General features: G+C 44.7%; 1 protein-coding gene across 2 annotated transcripts in view; it reads left to right on the plus strand.

Moving 5' to 3' along the window:
- The first annotated feature begins 1,171 nt into the window (after positions 1-1,171).
- Positions 1,172-12,446, plus strand: part of St3gal6 (ST3 beta-galactoside alpha-2,3-sialyltransferase 6) — a 60,211-nt gene continuing 48,936 nt past the window's right edge. Inside the window, exon 1 of one of the 2 annotated variants that reach the window (XM_048422382.3) lies at positions 1,172-1,354. The gene's annotated coding sequence lies outside the window, so the exon portion shown is untranslated. Of the gene's footprint in view, positions 1,355-1,460; positions 1,773-12,446 lie in introns of those variants that run through there. The other variant, XM_048422378.3, reaches the window with a different exon arrangement.

Here is a 12,446-nt window from a genome sequence, read left to right on the forward strand (position 1 = left end):
AATAAAAAGACCCTGTATAACAGCAACGGCAACATAAAAATAAAATGGAGGAGAATCTAGGAATACCCCTCCTCACTCGACCACCACATAGATGGGTGCATTCCAGTACTCCAGAGTCTGAAGAAAGGTGATCTAGAGTTCCATACCAGCTTAGATGACGTAAGAAAGTGCTGTCAAACAAAAAACAATCCAACAAACAAAACCTGGAGGATAAGAAGGGAAAAAGCAGAATCAGGTTTAAATTCAAAAATGATGAAGAAGAGGACATAGAACTCAGAATAAACTGAAAGTGTGTGGTAATTCTCCAGAAAATTTGTCCAGAGAGACAAATTCCAGAAATCTTTTTGGCTAACCTGGTGTCCCAAGAGTCAAGCTTATAATTACACAAGCTGTGTGAGATATGTCAAAGGCAATTTGTAGAAAGGTCAGAGAATATGAAGGATCTCAGCACTTTTCATGTTTTGATTGGAAGAACAACAAGTGATACTTCAGAGGGCTATTGGTATAATTAAGACAAATACCAGATGGCCCATCACAGATGACGGACTTTGTTACAAGACTTGACACATCATCAGCTTTGAATAACACTCAACTCCTTTCCTCCCAGTCAGTAGCTTTTCTCTCCTGAGGGTCATTTGATTGCATGTGATTATTTGACTAGAGCCCAAAGGCTTGAGCTGCGAGTTGAATGCTAAACAATGAATTATTTGACCAACATTGAAATTTAAGAACATTCAGAACTGTGCAAGTATGAGATCATTATTAACACAGACTTTGTCCTAGAGAGAGCTACAGAAAGAAAGAAAAGGGAGGAAGGAAGAGAGGGAGGGAGGGGAGGGAGGAAGGAAAGAGGAAGGAAGGAAGGGGAAGGAAAGGGGAAGGGAAGGGAATAGAAATGGAGAGGGAGCCCCACCTTCATTCTTACTGAGGTAACAGCTTCTTTGAAAGATACAAAATGTACTAAATGTCTAGGGCTACTCCCTCTAACATTAACACTTTTGTATTTGAAGACCAGAGTCTGGAAATTGTGTAGCTTTGTGAACAACCCCTCCCTTTCTGCTAGGGACCAAAATGCCTGCTGTGTCTGATGTCACAGACAGTCCAGGCAGCGACCAAACTCTGTGTTGATTTCTGCCTCCTGTAAAGCACCAAGGGGGAGAATCCCTCACAGCCTCCCGCTTTTGCTCCTGCAGCTTTCCAAACAAACTGGGCGGGATGGGAGTGTCTTCTTGGCTCTGGAAATCAATCCTCCTACCTTGTCCTGAAGCTACCCGCCACCCTTCCCGGGCCCTCCCTTCTCAGTGATTTTCCTGTCCTGGACTCCGGACAAGAGGGAGCGGACCCCGCCCTAAAGGTAGGAGCCCAGTCGTGCGGCTGAGGGCCGGGGGTCTCAGAGCCCTCCGCCAGTCTCCTCACTGCACTTGGCGCGAACTTGGGGGCGGCGGCCACCGTGCCTCCGGCGCCAGCGACAAGGAGGAGCTTCCAGCCGCGTCGCACGCAGCCGCCTGGGACGCGGAGCCGGCACGGCGGACAGTGAGGGGACCGGCGGCCGTCTCGGACTCCCGGTGCCGCAGCGCCCTGCTCCGCTCCCCGGCCACATCTAGGGAGCACGAATAGTGTCCGTGCCACCTCGCTCAGGCTTCCGCTTGTCCCCGACTCGGGGACCCGATGCGACAGGCGCCGCGGGACGGACGGCTGCGCGCAGCGGAGAGCGGAGAGCCCCGGCCGTGGAGTCCCGCACATGTCTCTGCGGTCATCGCGCCCGGGCCTGGGTAACTCTCTGCGGCTGGCCGCGCTGCGGGTTTGCTTGACTAGGGGTGCTGGGAAACTGCGTCTCATACTCAGCTCGGGGTTTGGGGGTGCAGTCCAAACATTCCAGCTCTGCAGCTGCTGAGAAGTAGGGAAGGGGGCTTTGTGCGCTCTCACTGCCTCCGTCCCCCACCAACCCTTGGGAGATACGGAAGCCATAGGGCCCTAAGACCCTCCAGTCAACCGGGTGTGCGGGGTGCCTGGCCGGGAGCTCTACTGTAGTGTCTTCAGTATCCTGGAGCTGTTAGGAAGAAACCTGGTCGATCAGCACCCAGGGGCACAGGGACCCTCCTCTCCTTAATCTCCCCCGTGCCTGTGATCTCCTCCTACTCTGTGTTGGGAGGCCGACCCGGGTGCACGGTTCCTTGCCCACCATTGTTTGTGAAAGGGGCCAGTGAGTCTGGAAGGTTCTTCTCCTTTACCATACAAAGTTTTCTGAGAGATCCTCCTTGCCACGTTAAAACTAAACCTAGCAAAATATCGAGGCGGTTTGTTTGGAACAAAGGGCGACGGTGAGAAAACTGCAGTTTGGGCTGCGGTGAATTTTTAAGATAAGGAAGAAGAAACTTGTTATTTTGCGGTTGTTGCCTCGGGAGCTTCAGTGGGCTTCAGCTCTTTTCTTGTGCACTGTTATTTTGGCTTAAAAGAAAGTCTATAAGAAGCGAACTCTAGAAACTAAAGAAACTCGTCTTTTAGGATCTTTAGAGGAAGCCGAGAGAAGAGCAGGCTGGGGTGAAGAATTTTGTTTAAAGATAATGTTTAAAAATTGTGTGTGGGGTGGGACGGGAAGTACATGGTAGGTGCTAGCCTATCAGAAGCAACAGAGTCTAAATTCTGAAGTCAAATTTGCTTTTAAGAGGACCTTACTACCACGGTTAGAGGATGATTTAGAATGACAGAACCTTCATGGCTCTGGTGCCCCATCCGGCTGACCTTCAGGCCTCTTAACACATCCTCAGATCTCTATGGCCCCCTCTAATAGGCTTCCCTGACTAACTCTGTGGGTCTTAAAATCGAACTTTCCCTTCTGACCACAGAACTAACTATCTTTTTGTTCACACGCTGTCGTTAAACATTCCGGAAGGCCTGACCAAAATGCCCAGCTATTTTTCATCAGAAAGCATGCTGATTTGATGTTTGCTAATTGGTTCCCATTGCCTCCTTTTCATCTCTTCAGGGATTTCTTTTTCAATCAAGATAAGAAAAAAATCAAAAATTAAAAAAAAAACCCTTAGTTACTTTGACTTTGAATAAGGCTGGCTATTTCAGAGGCTCCTCAAATAAAGACAGTTTTGGATCAAGGGAACTTTTGTAGGAAATATCTGTATGAACCTGATTTGTTTTTCCAAGATGCCTCTTAGGCTAATGTAGAACAGGCAGAGCAGGCATTCATTGCTTAATAGCCCTTTCCTTGAAAAACGTTCTTGCACAGTCCCTGATCACTGTTGGATCCCACTGGATCCTGATGTAGTAGTGGTACAACTAAATGGGACTGTGAAAATGCTTCAGGAGACCGACAGCAGCTACCATTTTTTTTTTCTTCTGTCCCAAATCAATACAAAAAGAATGTAAGAATCAAAAATAATATATGGGCCTGACAGAAGAATGCAATCAATATGCATCAGTCTATGTTTTGTGAAGTTGTAATTCTCAAGTTTCCCATTCCTGAACCCAGTGGCAGAGGACGGAATTCCACAGCCCCTCCTTCAGTTAGAGATACTTCCGTGTTCCCCATTGTGAAGCGCAGATGAATAATGCCCTGCTTCCGACTCCCCGATAAGCATTGTCAGTTCATCACGCAGACTCCAGATGGCTTTCATGGAAATGATGATCTTTGACAGGGCTGGGGACGTCCCTTTAACCTAGATAGTGCCCCCTGAAGAGGGAGGGCATGGCAGAATGGAATGTGTGTGGAGCACCCACTTTGTCCCTGGTGTGTTCTCACGTGTCATTTCGTTTAATTTTCCCAGCAATGCTGAGACAAAACATTTAGCCCACTTTCAAAGCTTAAAAAAAGAAGACTTCTTTAAGAGAAGTTGTGATGAATCCTGTGGAAGTCTGTCCATTTTACATCTTTATGGAACCTTGCAAATGGCACAGCATGTATTCTTCACAAATTCGCCCATTCTTTGTTTACGTCTTCACACACACACACACACACACACACACACACACACACACACTCTATAGTTTGATCTGGTTGGTTGGTGGTTCTTCCCTACACTCCAGAGAGGCTTGGAGAGATCATTTGCACGCTTTGGTGCCCTTTCCAATTGACATTCTCAGACTTTGTTTCTCGTGCAGAGTTTAATGCACCCTTGGAGACACTGTGTCTGACCAATCTAGGCAGTCAGCTGACTCCACCGGGTTATAATCTAAACTTCTTTGCTTCCTGAAAATATAGCAAGAAGCTCCTTTCCTTCAAAGGCCGGCTGTGTCTTGTCTGTCAGTCTTTCAGAATCACATTCTCATCCGTCAAAATAAAATGAACCCTTTCCTTGCGTACTCCTGCTAACATGGATAATGGCATACTCCTGAGTTCTGAGTTAGCACTTAGGATTTGAAAATGTATTGGAGAAAGAGAGATGGCTCAATGGGTAAAGGTGCTTCCCATCACGCCTGAGATCCTTTTTGGGGACCAACGTGGTAGAAAAAGAGATCTGATTCCAAAGCTGTACAATGGTGTGGAACAAGCTTGACTTGTGTGACAGAATAGTACACATGGCTTTGCGTGTGTCAGTTCTTACCAGTTACCTATCGGATTGTCAGAAATAGTGGCGACTTGCTTTTCATGAGTGGAAGGAGCTTTTTCCTGATGGTGACGCCTCCTATTACAATTACCTCAGACTTGATCAAGAACTTTCCTTGTCCCCTCAGGCTAGGGAAGGCTGAGATTCTGGGAGAAAAGTTATAAAGGTGAGACTAAGGATCCATAAGATCCCATTTTGGAATTTTTCTTCTTGCTCATCACAGTGGGAACTGGTGGCCTATCTCTCCTTGCCACACTTTCACATCGGATGCCAGGGGATATCCTTTCATGGGAAATTTGGAAAAAGTGGGAGGCCATCAACCATCTCTTAGGAATCCTTATCACAAATGTTGAAAAACAGAGTAGAAAGGCCCTGCTTTCCGTTTTCTCTTTCTTCTTCTCATATATGTGTGGACATACATATACAGATGACATCAGTTTCTCAGTCGCATGTAAATACTTTGAAGACTCTCTAATCATTTATATGCTTTTTAATCTCATTGAGAATGGAAGGATTCTTTTTCAAAATACTTGGTGTGAACTAAGGCCTCCAGATGAGATGCAGGAAAGTTAGCTATTCCCTCTAGGGTCGTTCTTCCTTCCCGGTTGTGGAAGTAGGCCTGGAGTTGGGACGAGGAGGAAGGGAGCTGCCCTAGGAGGTGAGACAACAGAGGGAAGCAGTTTTCAGTGGATCTCGGCTGCCTCGTTGCATGGTCATTCATAAGGTAGGGCTTTCACCAGGTACAGTAAATACAACTTAGTATGTCCTGTATAGCAAGAGGGGTTCTTAGAGGATGGAGGACTGCATGGTGTAGTGTCAGACCAAACAAAATCCTATGTTCTTGTAGAGCTTCAAGGGAATCAGAATCCATGGCAAAGGTAGAAGTAAATGAAAGACACATTTCAGATGGGATGGGCGTTGTAAGGGTGGTGCACCGTGCGGGTGAGGGGAAGAGGGGATGGAGGAAAGCCGTCAGCCTCTCTGAAGTGATTGAGGGAAGTGGAGAGCAGAAGGAAGGCGATTCCAGGGAGAGGAAACGGCAGCTGCAAAGGTTCAGAGATGTGTGGATTGGAGTGTTTGGAAAAGGAAAAGTCAGTGTGGGAAGGGATGCCGGAAAACGTTGCCCCAGGAGAGAGCAAACAGTGGCGCGGAGATAGCGTTCAAGATACAGAAGGTTGGCAGATTTTATGGGGCCATCAAACCTGGTCCAGGAGCTTGAGTGAAAGTTGCTGGAGATACTTAATTGCAGGTTGCCTTTTCCCAGTGAACTCTAAACCATCCCCCACACATACATACACACTGCACAGAGATGAAGCCTCGGGTGGCTGGCTCACTGTCAATCATGGAGTTTCCTTGTCATCCCAGCCATAGGCATATGTGTACACAGGGGCAGGGCACAGAGAACCTGCACTGTACGCCTCACAGCCTCTGAAAGAGTCTCGCAAATTTGCTTTACAACGAACCAAATGCCCCATGTCCCTGTGAAGCCTTTGGATTGGCTGATAATGTCTGAATCCAGATACCAGAAATTAATTATCTATTCAAATTATGTCATAGCTGAAAACAATTAGCAAGACAGTCACTTCTGAGAGTGGCAATATTCTAAATAATTCAAAGGCTTTGACTTCCCTGAATTTATATCTTATTCTCTTTACAGTCTGTCATCTAGGTTCTTTGTACAGAAATCTTGTCCCTGTCTGTGACAGTTCCTTCTCCATCCTTCTCTAGACATGATCTTGATCTTGGAAGTGTGAGAGTAGTTCACGGATCTGAGACTTATTATTTCTGATAAGATAGTAGTGCTGGTTTATCAGAAATGCTCAGACGTCTTGTAAGCTTCCAATTATTCTTTGATTCCAGGAGGTCTCATGTGACCTGCATACCACTCCCTGGGAAAGACTAGCCTAGTTTTTCGAGAGAAAATTGCTTTTGCGATTCTTTGATATGTTCATTTCTCATTACATATCCACTACCTGCTTTTCTTTGACTTTTAAAAAAAATGTAATGATATATTTTTATTTTTATGTGCCTGCATTGTCTGCGTGAGGGTGGTAGAACTCCTGGAACTGGAGCTATGGACAGTTGTGAGTGGCCATGGACTTGAACCTGGGTCCTCTGGAAGACCCAGTGTTCTTAAGCATTGAGCCATCTCTCCAACCCCTGCTTTTGGGGTTTGACTCCACTTTTCCCCCTTTTAAAATGGGGTCTTGCTGTGTAGCCCAGAACTTTTAATCATCCTGTGTCAGTCTCTTAACTACCTGTGGTCTTGATTTGCTCAACTTTGTGTTCTTGTTCTCTCGATTGATACGTGGCACGGAACCTAGAGTTCGTTCCTGTTTGAGAGGACAGCACAGGGGCCCCACTGTTTTCACCCCAGCATCTTCTTCACCTGGCCTCATGGTCAGCATGTAGAGGTAGCAGACGGTTGCCAGATAACACGACTGTTCCAGGATGCTGTATGTTGCTGTGATAAACACCATGGCCAAAATCAACATGAGAAGGAAAGGGTTCATTTGGCTTTTGAGTGGCAGGCTATCATTGAGGGAAAACTCAGAGCAGGAGCTTGAAACAGAAACTATGAAGAAATAATGCTTCTTGACCTCTTCCCTTGGCTTGCTCAGGTACCTTCCCAAACAGCCCAGGTCCTCCTGCTAAGGATGATACCTCCCACAGTGGGCAGGGCCCTTCCACATCAATCAGCAGTTGATGCCCCACAGATATGCCCACAGGCCTAACTGATGGTGGCATTTCCTCAGTTGAGATTTCTTTCTCCTGGGTATGCCAAATCGATAACCAAAATCAGCCATCACCTACGTAATGCTTCTATCAGTGGTTAGTGTTATAATATTGGCTCAGTTACAAAGCTGTCATGATCAGCATTCATGCTGGTAGTTACTGTGACTCCCAGTGTGTTATTTGAAAAGCTCCTCCCACTAGAGAAACCAGGTCATTCCCATGAATCTCTTCGTGCTAGTTGAAGCTCTAAGCTGAGGCATGGTGGTTGCACCTACTTCTAACCCTTGAGTTTGTGAGGCTGAGGAATGAGGATCAAAAATTTAAGGACTGTCTTGGGGTACATAAGAGAGTCATCTTTTTTTTTAAAAAAGTAATCACCAAACAAGAACAGAACCAAAATCCAAATGACAAAGAAAAACACCCAAAACTGTAGGGAAAAATAAGTTTTCTTTTTCTGGAAAATTGCATTGTGTTTATGCTGGAGGAGGTGGAATGTAGATGCCCGTGAGTGAATGTTCTTATACTTGTTTTCATGTGCAGCAAACTGTCAGAACATTTTCATGACTCCCGATTGATTTGTGTTGGGCTACTCAGGTTTGTGGCTGCATTAATGAGGCATTTAAGTGTCCCATCAACAGGAATAGCAGTTAATTGACTCTTTGGGAGTAAGACATCTTAGCTGGGCCTGGTGACTCAGGCCTATTATCACCACTGCTCTGGAGTCAGTAAGGTCAAGGCCAGAATGGACAGCTTAGCCCATGTTTCAAATTTTGGGTCACATAACAAGTATGAAGCCAAAAAAGGAGGGGAGAATAAAAAGCTTACAAGCTTTGTATTTATAGTTTCATGCATTTTCCCCCAAGCAGTTTCTTAGGTCACACTTTCATTACTTATTAAGTTCCAACTGCTTTTTCCGGTGTTTCCTAAATACCTATTTGGCACTTACTTAGTGGGAGACATATTTAGTGCCCTGAGGCACGAAAAACTCTCCTTATTAGAACAGACAGAGCTGAGCGGAGGAAAAGATTGGCGAGAAGTGGGGGTGGAGTCAGGTTTTGGATAACTGCTGTCATCCACTGGTACTTTCCTAGCATGCACAAGGCACAGAGCTCAACCCTTGCACCACACACACACACAAATAAACACACTAGGAAATAAATTCTGCTGTGGTGGTTCACACCTTTACTTCTAGCACTCTGGAGGCAAAAGCAGGCAGATCTGAGAGGCCAGCCTGATCTACAGAGTGAGTTCCAGGACAGCCAGAGCTACACAGAGAAACCCTGTTTCAAAAATCCAAAATAAATAAATGTAAAAAATAAGATAAATAAACAAAAAACAAGAGAATTTTAATCCAGGCATTCAAATGGATGAGCAGTTCTTTGTTTTAACAGGAGTTAGTTTAGAATTTTAACTGGGTGTGATGATTTGAAGTTTTCTGCAGTAAATGGGTCTTATAACAGACTCTGCTGTCAAGTGACTTGATATTTGGAGCCAACACTTCAGGTAAACATCAAAGGACTTAGTTCTATTTTTATCAAAATTCCTATTTTAAATAACTAGGATATTAGAGACCATCACACAGTTTGAACATAGAGTATACACGATTGCAGACTTGGACTGTTTTGGAGGACAGATCTTGCCTACTTACTACAAAAGCCTATCTTTACAAAACTGGTGGGCAGAGCTCTTTGACATTCTAAAGAACCATATTCTTAGACTGAGACAGATGGATCTCTGTGAGTTTGAGGCCAGCCTAGTCTACAGAGTGAGTTTTAGGATAGCCAGAACGGTTACACAGAGAAACCCTGTCTTGGAAACACCAAAATAAGGCAAGACAAAACAAAAAATCATGTTCTTTTAAAACTTTTCTGCTCAAGCACTCTTCCTATGAACACTCTTATTCCAGTACAGAAAACATTCATAACATTCATATAACATTTTTAGCATATATATATACATACATACATATACACACATATATGCACACACACATATATACACATAAACACAGAAATATACATGTATAGTTATAGTCATCCCTGTTTTTGACATGACTTTATGTGTACCTCCTTTCTTAGACACTTCTGTACCTGTTGCAAGGAGGGCTACTTGTTGGTTCCCAGCCGCTTAACTGCAAAATAATCACACAAAACTATATTAATTAAATCATTGCTTAGCCCATTAGCTCCAGCTTCTTATTGGCTAACTCATATTAATTTAGCCTATTTTTTTGTAATCTGTGTATAGCCACGTGGCTGTGGCTTACTGGCTAAAGTTCTGGTGTCTGTCTCCAGTGGGGCTACATGGCGTCTCTGAGACTTCACCCTTCTTTCTCCCAGCATTCAGTTTAGTCTTCCTCGCCTAGCTTTGTTCTACCCTATCAGGCAAGCCAGTTTCTTTATTCATTAACCAATAAAAGCAACACATAGACAGAAGGGCCTCCCACACCATGTAATTTTAGCCAAATTTGGGGTATCAATAGATAAGGCAGTCCTCTTTAAAGAGCAGAATTCTAGAAGGAAGCTTGGTGGTAGGTAGGAGGGTGGAGACAGTGTTTCAGAAACTTTATCAAAGGTACTCAGGCATGACTCAGTGTCTGAGAACTGCTTCAAGTTCCTCATTATTAGAGCAGAATGTTCAAAGTTGAGCACCTCTAGATATGAAACGTTAGAGGCTGTGGGAGCCAACTTGATCAGAATTAAGGCCCGTGGCCTGTATATTTACTTATATTTTCCCTTAAGGCTATGCACTTAGAGACACAGCTCTACATAGGCAGTTCATGATGGTTAAATTTTATATGTTGTTCTAAACATGGGTCTGGGCTTTATAGATGGCATCTAGTAGTTCTCTTTTAACTGCTGCTCTTACAAGAAAATGATTTAAATGTTAGTATTAGTCCACATTGGGAGTTTCAAAGATAGAAATACTATTTCTTACTTGTACTTTCTGAGGTGTAGGAGTTTAAAAGCAGTGTGATAGTAGTGACATCCAATGGGAGCAATCAATAGCTTTCCTGAAAATATATGCTTTGAAACTTGTGCTACTAATATCTTATTTAATAGAAGCTGTACATATCCATCTACAGCTTCCTTTTGCATAATTATATTTTTAATAATTTATATGCAAATTTTGGTTAATTATGGTTGATACATATTTGTTAGCATTGCAGTTAAATCTTGCTTCCTTCCTCTCCCTTGAACTGATAAAGAATTTGTTATTCACTGTTTATGTATTACCTGATGCTAAATGTCCGCATTACATTTAATTCTAGAAAACCTTCTCTGCTCCCCAAACCTGAGGTTTACTAATGCTACCGTCGCGTAGGTGCTTTTCACTTTGGTGGTTACTGGGCAATAGGACCCAGCACATTCTAGCCATAAGAGCTTAAAGCCCTAGGAAGAACATAGACGTGAAAGGGGAACATTGGCAGTTCCTTGAGCTGTAATTAGCCTGGAGATGGAATGTGAGGGGGAGCTCTGCAAGGAGGGCAGGAAAATAGAGAGAAAGCAGGTATCTCAGCACATTGTCAGCACTGTGCAGGGCAGTGTACCCTTGTGGGCACGTGCTTATCAAACAGATGCTACGTTATCACTCTTCGCTTTGCTTATAGACCTTGCCACTTTGCCGGTTCAAACAGACAGGCTTTTGGCACTTATATTCTTCTTAGAAGCAAATTGCATTGCATTTCCAGTTCCACACCGGCCTCCTGGGAGCTGTTCCTCTTAGGTGAACTGATCACTCAGGCCGATGTCTAAGCCATCTGTAAGGAGGTGCTGAGCCCTCGCTATGTGACACGGGGTTAATGATTCTCCTGTGAAATTTCAACGGGGCTGCCAAGACCCCTATGTCTTGGACGATATTATTTTCTTTAACAATTTATGGGGATACATTAGATGTATAGAGGACCACACAACCCATATCAGTAAATCTTGATAAATTTCCCCCACAGTAAACAGACCTAGGTCGGCTGCCTTGGATGAAGCAGTGGAGTGTTCCTGGCTTCAGGAGGGCATCACCTGCTCCTAATTAGTCACCTACACTTTTGTGTTGGCTTCCATCAATGTTCATAGTGTTTTGGCTCCGTCCTTTTAGCTCTGGTGTTAGTACCTGTGCACTCTGAAGACTCCATAGTGTCATGAGGGCCCGGTCTTCTTGGGAAGGTGTTACCTCTTGTCAACCCTAAAATGGGAGCACCTAATCAGTGGTGTGGCCTTGTTTGGGAACAGGGTTGAATCTGATGTAATTAAGAGGAGGTCATACCGGAATAGGATGGGCCCTTAAAGCAATTAACTGGTGTAAGGTCGGAGGCCTGGTGGAAACACCAGGTGATGGGGGAGACTGGAGGGATCTGCTTAATAGGCCGCAGAATGCTCAAGATTGACAGCACAATGCAGAGTCAGAGAAAAAGATCATCACAACTCTCAGAGGGAAGACGCGCCTGCCAACACCTTCCTTACAGGATTCTAGACGTCAGAACTGTGTGAGACAGCATGTATCTATTGCTTTAAGTCCCCTACCCCATGTCACCCCATTCCTGAAGCCCTGGACAGTGGGTCCACCGGACAGTGGTGAAGAGGGTCTATGGGGTGCTGATGCTCTGTCTCTCGTTGGGTAGAGGCTTCATTCTGTTGAACGTGGGCATATTAAAGAACATTTTTTCATTGGAGAAAATAAAGCCTTCCGCTCAAAAGCAGCTTGACAATGAGATTTTCATTAGCAAGGAACTGTGCAGAGCTTAAGAGTCTACTGGATAGGTTTTTGTCTGCCCCACCCCCAACCCCAGCAAAGCTGGTTTCAAACTGCCTTACTACTTAATCTAGTTTTCATTTAGGGCTAAGTTTCTAGGGTGATCACAAGGAAGGTATTGTTTTGCAATCCCCAGGACAAGTCCACAGACATGGCCCAATTCCTGAGCTCTGTGCTGGTGCCCTGCTTTCTAGGCCTAGGGACTCAGCTCGCAGCAATTCTTTACAGGCTCTGAGCTTTTAGTCTCCAAGGATGTCCTGAGCCTAGAGTGGCTGCAGAGAAGATGCTGACCATCCAGCTTTCCCTTCCCTGCTGTGCTTGTTAGTAACTACGGGAACATCTTCAGGGCACTTAAAAACCCAAACATAAAACTTGCAGAAGTCTCAGAAAATGTTAGTTTTGTCT

This window comes from Myodes glareolus, chromosome 2 (genome assembly GCF_982192425.1).
Source record: "Myodes glareolus chromosome 2, mMyoGla1.1, whole genome shotgun sequence".
Classification (NCBI taxonomy): Eukaryota; Metazoa; Chordata; class Mammalia; order Rodentia; family Cricetidae; genus Myodes; species Myodes glareolus.